Source organism: Phyllobates terribilis, unplaced genomic scaffold, assembly GCF_046119375.1.
Source record: "Phyllobates terribilis strain yellow unplaced genomic scaffold, ASM4611937v1 Scaffold_76__1_contigs__length_6945272, whole genome shotgun sequence".
NCBI lineage: Eukaryota > Metazoa > Chordata > Amphibia > Anura > Dendrobatidae > Phyllobates > Phyllobates terribilis.
Window position 1 is genome coordinate 1,795,215 of NW_027362836.1, and position 10,069 is coordinate 1,805,283.

Genomic DNA, 10,069 nt, shown 5'->3' on the forward strand with positions numbered 1-10,069 from the left:
AGATTTGTTTAATGTTGTAAAAATGATCACTATATGGCGTAGAGAAAGTTAATGAAGATTTCGCCTTGTTGGAACTATGTTTTACTGATTGTGTCAACAAACCCTCTCTATCTTTAGATGTAGCTATAGATATAGCCCTATCGATCATCCATTTTTTATATCCCCTAGACCTCAGTCTCGCTGACATGGTTTTAGTTTCCTCCTCAATATATCCTGTATACAGATTGTGTGTATCCTGTATACAGCTTGTATGTATCCTGTATACAGCTTGTATGTATCCTGTATACAGCTTGTGTGCATCCTGTATACAGCTTGTGTATATCCTGTATATAGCTTGTGTGTATCCTGTATACAGCTTGTGTGTATCCTGTATACAGCTTGTATGTATCCTGTATACAGCTTGTATGTATCCTGTATACAGCTTGTGTGTATCCTGTATACAGCTTGTGTGCATCCTGTATACAGCTTGTGTGTATCCTGTATATAGCTTGTATATGTTTTGTATGTATCCTGTATACAGCTTGTGTGTATCCTGTATACAGCTTGTGTGTATCCTGTATATAGCTTGTATATGTTTTGTATGTATCCTGTATACAGCTTGTGTGTATCCTGTATACAGCTTGTGTGTATCCTGTATACAGCTTGTATGTATCCTGTATACAGCTTGTGTGTATCCTGTATATAGCTTGTATTTGTCTTGTATGTATCCTGTATACTGCTTGTGTGTATCCTGTATACAGCTTGTGTGTATCCTGTATACAGCTTGTGTGTATCCTGTATATAGCTTGTATATGTTTTGTATGTATCCTGTATACAGCTTGTGTGTATCCTGTATGCAGCTTGTGTGTATCCTGTATACAGCTTGTATGTATCCTGTATACAGCTTGTGTGTATCCTGTATACAGCTTGTGTGCATCCTGTATACAGCTTGTGTGTATCCTGTATATAGCTTGTAAATGTTTTGTATGTATCCTGTATACAGCTTGTGTGTATCCTGTATACAGCTTGTGTGTATCCTGTATACAGCTTGTGTGTATCCTGTATATAGCTTGTATATGTTTTGTATGTATCCTGTATACAGCTTGTGTGTATCCTGTATACAGCTTGTGTGTATCCTGTATACAGCTTGTATGTATCCTGTATACAGCTTGTGTGTATCCTGTATATAGCTTGTATTTGTCTTGTATGTATCCTGTATACTGCTTGTGTGTATCCTGTATACAGCTTGTGTGTATCCTGTATACAGCTTGTGTGTATCCTGTATATAGCTTGTATGTGTCTTGTGTGTATCCTGTATACAGCTTGTGTGTATCCTGTATACAGCTTGTATATGTTTTGTATGTATCCTGTATACAGCTTGTGTGTATCCTGTATACAGCTTGTGTGTATCCTGTATACAGCTTGTATGTATCCTGTATACAGCTTGTGTGTATCCTGTATATAGCTTGTATTTGTCTTGTATGTATCCTGTATACTGCTTGTGTGTATCCTGTATACAGCTTGTGTGTATCCTGTATATAGCTTGTATATGTTTTGTATGTATCCTGTATACAGCTTGTGTGTATTCTGTATACAGCTTGTGTGTATCCTGTATACAGCTTGTATGTATCCTGTATACAGCTTGTGTGTATCCTGTATATAGCTTGTATATGTTTTGTATGTATCCTGTATACAGCTTCTGTGTATCCTGTATACAGCTTGTGTGTATCCTGTATACAGCTTGTATGTATCCTGTATACAGCTTGTGTGTATCCTGTATATAGCTTGTATATGTTTTGTATGTATCCTGTATACAGCTTGTGTGTATCCTGTATACAGCTTGTGTGTATCCTGTATACAGCTTGTGTGTATCCTGTATACAGCTTGTATGTATCCTGTATACAGCTTGTGTGTATCCTGTATATAGCTTGTATATGTTTTGTATGTATCCTGTATACAGCTTGTGTGTATCCTGTATACAGCTTGTGTGTATCCTGTATACAGCTTGTATGTATCCTGTATACAGCTTGTGTGTATCCTGTATATAGCTTGTATGAATCCTGTCTACAGCTTGTATGTATCCTATATACAGCTTGTATGTATCCTGTATACAGCTTGTGTGTATCCTGTATATAGCTTGTATATGTTTTGTATGTATCCTGTATACAGCTTGTGTGTATCCTGTATACAGCTTGTATGCAGCTGAATTGTCCACACGTCACGGCTCTGAGCTGACTAGTCCTGGAGGATCGTGAGGTTCCTTCCTTACATCTCTCCTCAATTATCTCGGCTTCTGTAAAATAGGCCGAGTCTAGTGGGATGAAAAATGCAGCTGCAGAATAAAGTTTCTCTGGCATTTATCTACTCTGTGATCACCGTTCCTAATCCAATCGTGGAGGCGTTCCTGGCTGTTACAAGGAATTAGTAGGATTTCTAAAGTGTGACAGGCGAGTGTACAGCGCCTGTGTCTGTCATGGATTCTCAATAGAGGTGGCTGGGAATGGTCGCTCTCCACTGAAATGATCGGGAGGTGCACATACTTCCCACAAGAAAGCACTTGAATTGTCAAGGTCAATCTATTCTATAGCTGTAACTTTAGCCTTAAAGGAATTGATACAGTGGGTTACATCTGGTGCCTGGGGGGCAGTGTTTGGTATTGTGGCGCCCCTGAGGGTTCGACCGCCACAGGGATGCTGCACTTCTCTAATGGAGTGTAGTGTTCCTCCTCTGAGGTAAGAAAAGTGTGATAGTCGTGACCCAACCTTTGCATCCAACACCACATTTCTCCACCAGAGGGAGCTAGTATGCACTAGGTGCTGCTCCCCTGGTTACAGGGAGACTGGGGAACCAAGAGTTAGGGGAACCAGTTAGTGAGTGAGGGTGGAGGACTTACAAGTTAGTTACACTTTAAATTTCATATTTAATAAAAAGCCATCTTGGTCTTTCGGCTGTTCTTCTGTGCTGTCATATACTGTGTCTAACTGTGACCTCCCTCCCGGAGCGCAGATCCTGTGTGGGCCTGCATCGGTAAGGGACACAGCCCTCGTACCTTAGCCTTGGGACGAGGGGCAGGTTGTAGACAAGGAATGTCTCAACCCGGCCAATGACCAGGACCAAGAAGGCCCGGAGCTAAAGAGTGTGGCTCCATAGCAAATGGATCCCAGGCAGGATGCAGACGGAGCGGTGTACACCACCTGTCCTCGCCATGCTGATATATTCAGAGGGACTCCGGCTGCAAGAGGGGTACCGGCCCCCGACAAGCGACCTTGCTACTCTACGTCCTGGACGGGAAAGCCCGGTAGGCCCAGAGGATCCCACCGGTTATCGGACGGAGCGGAGCTGCCACCCGTGCCCTTGTTCTGAGAGGAGCTCAGAGGGAGTCCCGGCCTATTTGCACACACACGGACAGGAAAGGATTCGGTCTGTAGTTCAGGAACACTCTGGTGTAGGGTCCCGACTGAATGCTGGACTTACTCGGAGACCGCAGGACTCCGCAGGGATCAGGGAGTCGCCTTCCTTCTGCCATCTCTAAAGTGAGTAAAGCCTTGGAAGTTCACCCCTATGGCCTCCGGACTGTTTATTCTGCGCCACACCGCGAGACGCGGCGCCCGTCTCCCTCTACTACTACTCCCATCCTCCTGTCCCTCTGCCCTGAGGCCTTGCTCCGCCTGTGGGGAGTAGTAATAACTCTGGCCGCCATAACACCATGCCTCAGCGGACTGCAGCGGCGCTGGTGGCCCTTCACCAGGCACCACAGGTGGCGTAGTCGTTAATCAGCCACTCAACCCGGACGAGCCTACAACATCCTTTTTAATGTGACGGCCCTGAGCACGGGTCGGGTTCGGGCCACGGCTGCACCCCATCTCTCCATCACAGGACCTGACTCCGAGTCCCCCATCACCCAGGGTAAACTAAAGGGCTTTTTTCGAGCATGAGGCATCACAACCTGGCGTAGTCGGCAGGATATCGTGCCCGCAGCAAAGGAAGGAAGTACCCATTGCTACCGGGTACTGTGTGCCTTACACCTTGAACTGTTGTTTTACACTTAAAATGACACCGCCCAAGAAGAACAGGCTCCATAATGCTGTGAAAAGACTGTCTTTGAACGCCACCCATCATGGGCTTGGCTCCCGCTTAGCGCCAAAAATGTGGACTGCCCCTTCCATCAGAGACTGTCCGCGGGGTAATGCCCGTCAAACCGGATGGTCTGAACGAAGGCGGGCCTGTTAGCATGCCGCCCAGGAACCGCCCCGAAAGAGGAGGAAGAAGAAAAGCAACAAGGTGCGGCCATTGCAGTCGGAGCTTGGCATTCGTCAGAGGCAGACATGGACCCTTCTGGGGAGCAAACCCACGCACCTTCTGAACCCGGTTCAGGCCCTTCACCCGGCAGAGAACGAGGCAGCAGTATCCTCACATCTGGAGATTTTGAATTTCTCCAGCAGGAAGCTCCGGGACTCTTGAGAAGGCAGAGAGAGGCCCAGGAGGCGGCGACGGCTGCGTGGCGGGAGGAGATGCTGCTGCATATCCGGGACCGCTGCCAAGGAGTTGAGATCCCAGGACAAAGTGACGCCGTGAAAGAGGTCGAGGGCGGCCCAGCGGCGTGTGAGTGTGCAACCCCTGCCCCGGCTGCAGAGCCTACCGTGACAATCCTGGACCTCATGACGGAGTATGTAATTCCCCACGCGGCCACCTGGGAGCAGGCTTTGGCTCCGGAGCTGCAAGCGGCAGCTATGAGTGGGGATCTGCGATGCCGCCTAAACCCTGAATCGGAGGTGCCTGAAACTGCAGAGGAATCCACCGGCTCCAACCTGGTAGAGGACCCGCAGCAACCTGTGTTGACCCTGCTACCCGCACCAGCAGTAACCAGGCCCGAGGCGGAAGAGTGGGCCTGGGAAAATCAGGGGGGTGACCTGATGGGCTTCCCCCAGGAGACCCGGGCTGAAGTGCGGAGGAGGAGCCAGAGGTGCAGCGACCAGATTTTCCAGCTCGCTCGGGAGCAGCGTCAACGGGAGCAGCGTTGCGAGCGCCTCGAGGTACGGACCAAAGCTGCCAAATCCCGGGCTCGTCAAGAAGAGGCCACCCGTCCCAGTCCCTGAGTGGAAGGCCAAGTCGTCCGCTTCCACCATGATGCGGGGTGGGGGTTCATCTGATGTCCCCAGTACCAGGACGACGTCTTCGTCAGCCGGCGGGACGTCGAGCCGCGTCTGAAGAAAGGACACCCTGGCCGGAAACTCTTCCCGTCGATACGGTAACCTTTTCTCGCCACCAGGGGGTGCGAGGGTGGTACGCCCTGGACGTGCACAAAGTGTCCGGGAGCGACGCCACCCCGCGCTCAGCCTCAGGGGACCGGTTAGCCTCCGTCTTGAGGAACAAGCCTTTTCCCAGGAGAGAGCCCGAGGTCTAAAGCAGCCCCCGGCTGTTGCAGTTTTCGTTTACCAGTTTAATGTGTGTTGACTTTTCTATTCACTGTGTCCCTCTGAAGAAGCTAAAAAAGTGAAACGCGTGTTTAGGAGAGTGGCAGGCACATAATGGGTAAGGATCTCCTCATTACTGGTACTCAGGCGCAAAATATGTAGAATTTACACTACACTAGGGATGAGCGAACCCAGTGGATGTTCGGTTTCGACCAAACTTTAGTCCAAAGTTCGGTTCGGGTACCAGAACCCAAACCCCATAGAAGTCAATAGAGACACAAACTTTTTTATGCTGTAAAATGGTCGTAGTAAGGGCTAGGAGGTCTCTCACTCTTAAAACGGACTTGTCAGTGTTCGGAGTTCAGCATTGGACACTAGGTATGAACCCCAAACTTTACAGTTCTGGTTCGCTCATCTCTACACAACACTCGTTATACTGTTGTACTAATACATTACACGTCTAGTCCCTGTGATTGACTATATATTCATTGTTGAGGACGCTCTTGCAGATGTGTCTAATCTCTGATGTCACGCCATCTGGAGGCGGAATCTTGAACTAAGTGCTCTTGTAATACAGGTTTTAATATTACGCTAATAAAATATATACTGTATACTGTACAATAGCTTTCCGACCCCGTTACACAGTTTTTGAGCACTTGAGCTGAAGTTGTTAAAGCTCAATTGGTGTTTTGCATAGTCTGAGGGGGCTATAGGTATAATTCTGCCTAGATTTTGACTTCGATGCGTGTTGTAGTTACATTGGCATAATACTCTGTTCCATGCAAAATATTATGTAGAACAGAGTTTTGATTCTAAATGGACTGTAGATAAAACAGTATGTCCTGGAACAGTACCAATACACATGCTCTGTAACTTGCCATCCACTCTTTTGGAGTGGACGATTTCTCGTTATCAGCATTCTGTCAATACTATAGGTCCCGGGACATCCTTTCTCTCATTACTCAGCATGCATTGCTTCCGACACTGCTTAATGAGATGCCTACAATTAACTGAAAGGCTGCATCTCTGTTATGCCTGCATATACAGCTTGACAGGCAGGAGCAAACAGACAAAGGCCAAGCCCCACTTCCGGTAATCCATATAGGGGGGTTTCTGCTGCTAGAGACAAATTACACTTAGACAGAAGGGAGACCCTAGCGGCCGACACTTTTAGATTATCTAACCCCTGAAAAGTAACTCCAACTTAATTGAACTTTATAAAGGGATTTTGCACATTATCTATCGAATGAGATCAAGTACAGGGACCATTTAATTTGTATTAGGGTTCAACTCACCTGCAAACACCATGGGTTTCGCAGGCTTAAAGCCAGGCAGAGTGTGACATCCTGCATGGGGCATTATAAGGGAGGGGTTGTGTGTGACATCCTGCATGGGGAATTATAAGGGAGGGGGTGTGTGACATCCTGCATGGGGCATTATAAGGGAGGGGGTGAGGTGGGGGTGTGTGACATCCTGCATGGGGCATTATATGGGGTAGTTGAGTGACATCCTGCATGGGGCAGTATAAGGGAGGGGGGGTGTGACATCCTGTATGGGGCATTATAAGGGGGGGGTGACATCCTGCATGGGGCATTATAAGGAAGGCGGGGTGTCATCCTGCATAGGGCATTATAAGGGAGGGGGTGTGTGTGTGACATCCTGCATGGGGCATTATAAGGGAGGGGTTGTGTGTGTGACATCCTGCATGGGGCTTTATAAGGGAGGGGGTGTGTGTGACATCCTGCATGAGGCATGATAAGGGAGGGGGGTGTGTGTGACATCCTGCATGGGGCATTATAAAGGATGGGGGTGAGGTGGGGGTGTGTGACATCCTGCATGGGATATTACATGGGGTAGTTGTGTGACATCCTGCATGGGGCAGTATAAGGGAGGGGTGTGTGTGACATCCTGTATGGGGCATTATAAGGGGGGGTGTGACATCCTGCATGGGGCATTATAAAGAAGGGGAGGTGTGTGTCATCCTGCATGAGGCATTATAAGGGAGGGGGGTGTGTGACATCCTGCATGGGGCATTATAAGGGAGGGGGGGTGACATCCTGCATGGGGCATTATAAGGGAGGGGGTGTGTGTGACATCCTGCATGGGGCATTATAAGGGGGGGTGACATCCTGCATGGGGCATTATAAGGACGGGGGGTGTGACATCCTGCATGGGGCATTATAAGGGAGGGGGGGTGACATCCTGCATGGGGCATTATAAGGGGGGGTGACATCCTGCATGGGGCATTATAAGTACTTATAGAGGCAAGGAGGGAGCAATAGATAACAGTAATTTATATATCAGAAAAAGTTTATTTTATCAAAAGTTTTAAAATATGTTATGGTATAGATATTCTCATACATATGGATACAGGACATAAACTTTAGTACAAGACGTTTATTAGAAGGGACCTATTAGCCAGACCACTATTTTGTTTCTACCCTAGATCTATAATTCGGAATAGACAATATTTTTTAGTATAGAAAAGTTAGTAAATTCCTTCCTTATAGTCTCTATATTAGGTCCAATAGAGATAATACTATTGATAATATTATAAAGGCAATGTCAGAGTATACAATAAGGAAAGGTATATTACCTGTAGACATAGGGATGTGGTCTTAGATGGCTCACTTGTTACCTCGACGCGCGTTTCACCGCTGCGACAGTTTCATCAGGAGGCATTATAAGGGAGGGGGGTGTGACATCCTGCATGGGGCATTATAAGGGAGGGGGGGTGACATCCTGCATGGGGCATTATACAGTAAGGTAGGGGGGTGAGGTGTGGGTGTGTGACATCCTGCATGGGGCATTATATGGGGTAGTTGTGTGACATCCTGCATGGGGCAGTATAATGGAGGGGGGTGTGTGACATCCTGCATGGGGCATTGTAAGGGAGGGGGTGTGTGTGACATCCTGCATGGGGCATTATAAGGGAGGTGGTGTGTGACATCCTGCATGGGGCATTATAAGGGAGGGTGTGTGTGTGTCACCCTGCATGGGGCATTATAAGGGAGGGGGGGGGTGACATCTAGCATGGGGCATTATAAGGAAGGGTGGTGTGTGTCATCCTGCATGGGGCATTATAAGGGGGGTGACATCCTACATGGGGCATTATATGGGGGGGGAACAGCCTGCATGGGGAATTATGTGGGGGCAACAGCCTGCGTGGGGCATTATGTGGGGGTAACAGCCTGCGTGAGGCATTATGTGTGGGGAACAGCCTGCATGGAGAGTTATATGGGGGCCAGTATTCTGTATGGAGCGTTATATGGGGGCCAGTATTCTGTATGGAGCGTTATATGGGGACCAATATCCTGTATGGATCATTATATGGGGGCCAGTATCCTGTATGGAGAGTTATATGGGAGCCAGTATTCTGTCTGGAGCGTTATATGGGGGCCAGTATTCTGTATGGAACTTTATATGGGGGCCAGTATTCTGTATGGATCGTTATATGGGGGCCAGTATCCTGTATGGAGCACTATATGGGAACCAGTATCCTGTATGGAGCATTTTATGGGGGCCAGTATTCTGTATGGAGCGTTATATGGGGGCCAGTATTCTGTATGGACTGTTATATGGGGGCCAGTATTCTGTATGGAGCGTTATATGGGGGCCAGTATTCTGTATGGAGCATTATATGGGGGCCAGTATCCTGTATGGAGCATTTTATGGGGACCAGTATCCTGTATGGAGCATTTTGTGGGGGCCAGTATACTGTGTGGAGCGATTCGCTGGTTTCTGAGCTATTGTGGAATTTACAATAGATATCTGTCATGTAATGTAAGGAGTGAAATCTTTGCATTGTACTATATATATATTTCTCTGTGGTATCTATGCATCATGAATCGTGGTATGTGTTAAAGGGGCCCACTGAGACTCTTTCGCCGGGGCCCACAAAAACCTGGAGCCGGCCCTGCCGCACACACACCTAGATCACCGGCGGTCGCGGCCAGCGAAAGTTCCCTCTGCGGCCGGCTTCAGGTGACTGCTCTGCTCTGCACCTGGCGGTTGGAACTGCACAGTGTCACTGCATGGGGTCCGGCCGGGATTACCTTTAACGCATGCTGAGTGACACAGCACGCCGCATGTCACCTGATCAGGGTCCTGACTCCTGAGGCGTGCTGACACAGCACGCTGCCTGCCTCCCCTGTTTCCTGTCTCTGAGAATCCCGCCGGAGCGGAGGGCTTGTCCTATTACTGTGGGCCGGCTGCCAGTGACTGTGGCAGCCAGCCAGTGTAAATTACACAATACACCCCCTCACTGTGTAATTATTGAAATTTGGAAGGGCCTGGGCCTTGGGAGTAGGAACCGGTCCGGACCTGGAGAAAGGATAGGTGGTTAAAGACATTGAAGTGGCTGCACTTTTTGAGGAGGCTAATATTTTTTTCCCTGCAACAAGGCACGCACTCTTCATTTTAAGTGCTTTCCCGTCCACCACAGCTATTGTTGAACGATCTTTCAGTACCCTTCGAAGGGTAAAGACCTGGCTCAGAAGTAGGGAGAGGACAGACTGACTGGATTGGGTTTGATGAGCGTCCATCGGAAATTCTTCAAGGAAAATCAGGACTGGACTGAAACTAAAGTTTTGAACAAGTTTTCTTCAAACCCAAGAAAAATTATATTAGTATAAGACATGTAATTAGAATAAAAATCAAAATTTTTTGCAAGCAAA

The 10,069-nt window shown here is 48.0% G+C and overlaps 1 long non-coding RNA gene across 1 annotated transcript in view; it reads right to left on the bottom strand.

The window, feature by feature from the left end:
• LOC141196861 (uncharacterized) overlaps positions 1 to 9,557 on the bottom strand; it is an 81,461-nt gene extending 71,904 nt beyond the window's left edge. Inside the window, exon 1 of the long non-coding RNA XR_012269252.1 lies at positions 9,449 to 9,557. This is a non-coding gene — a long non-coding RNA (uncharacterized lncRNA). The remainder of the gene's footprint in view (positions 1 to 9,448) is intronic.
• Between the last annotated feature and the right edge of the window lie 512 nt (positions 9,558 to 10,069).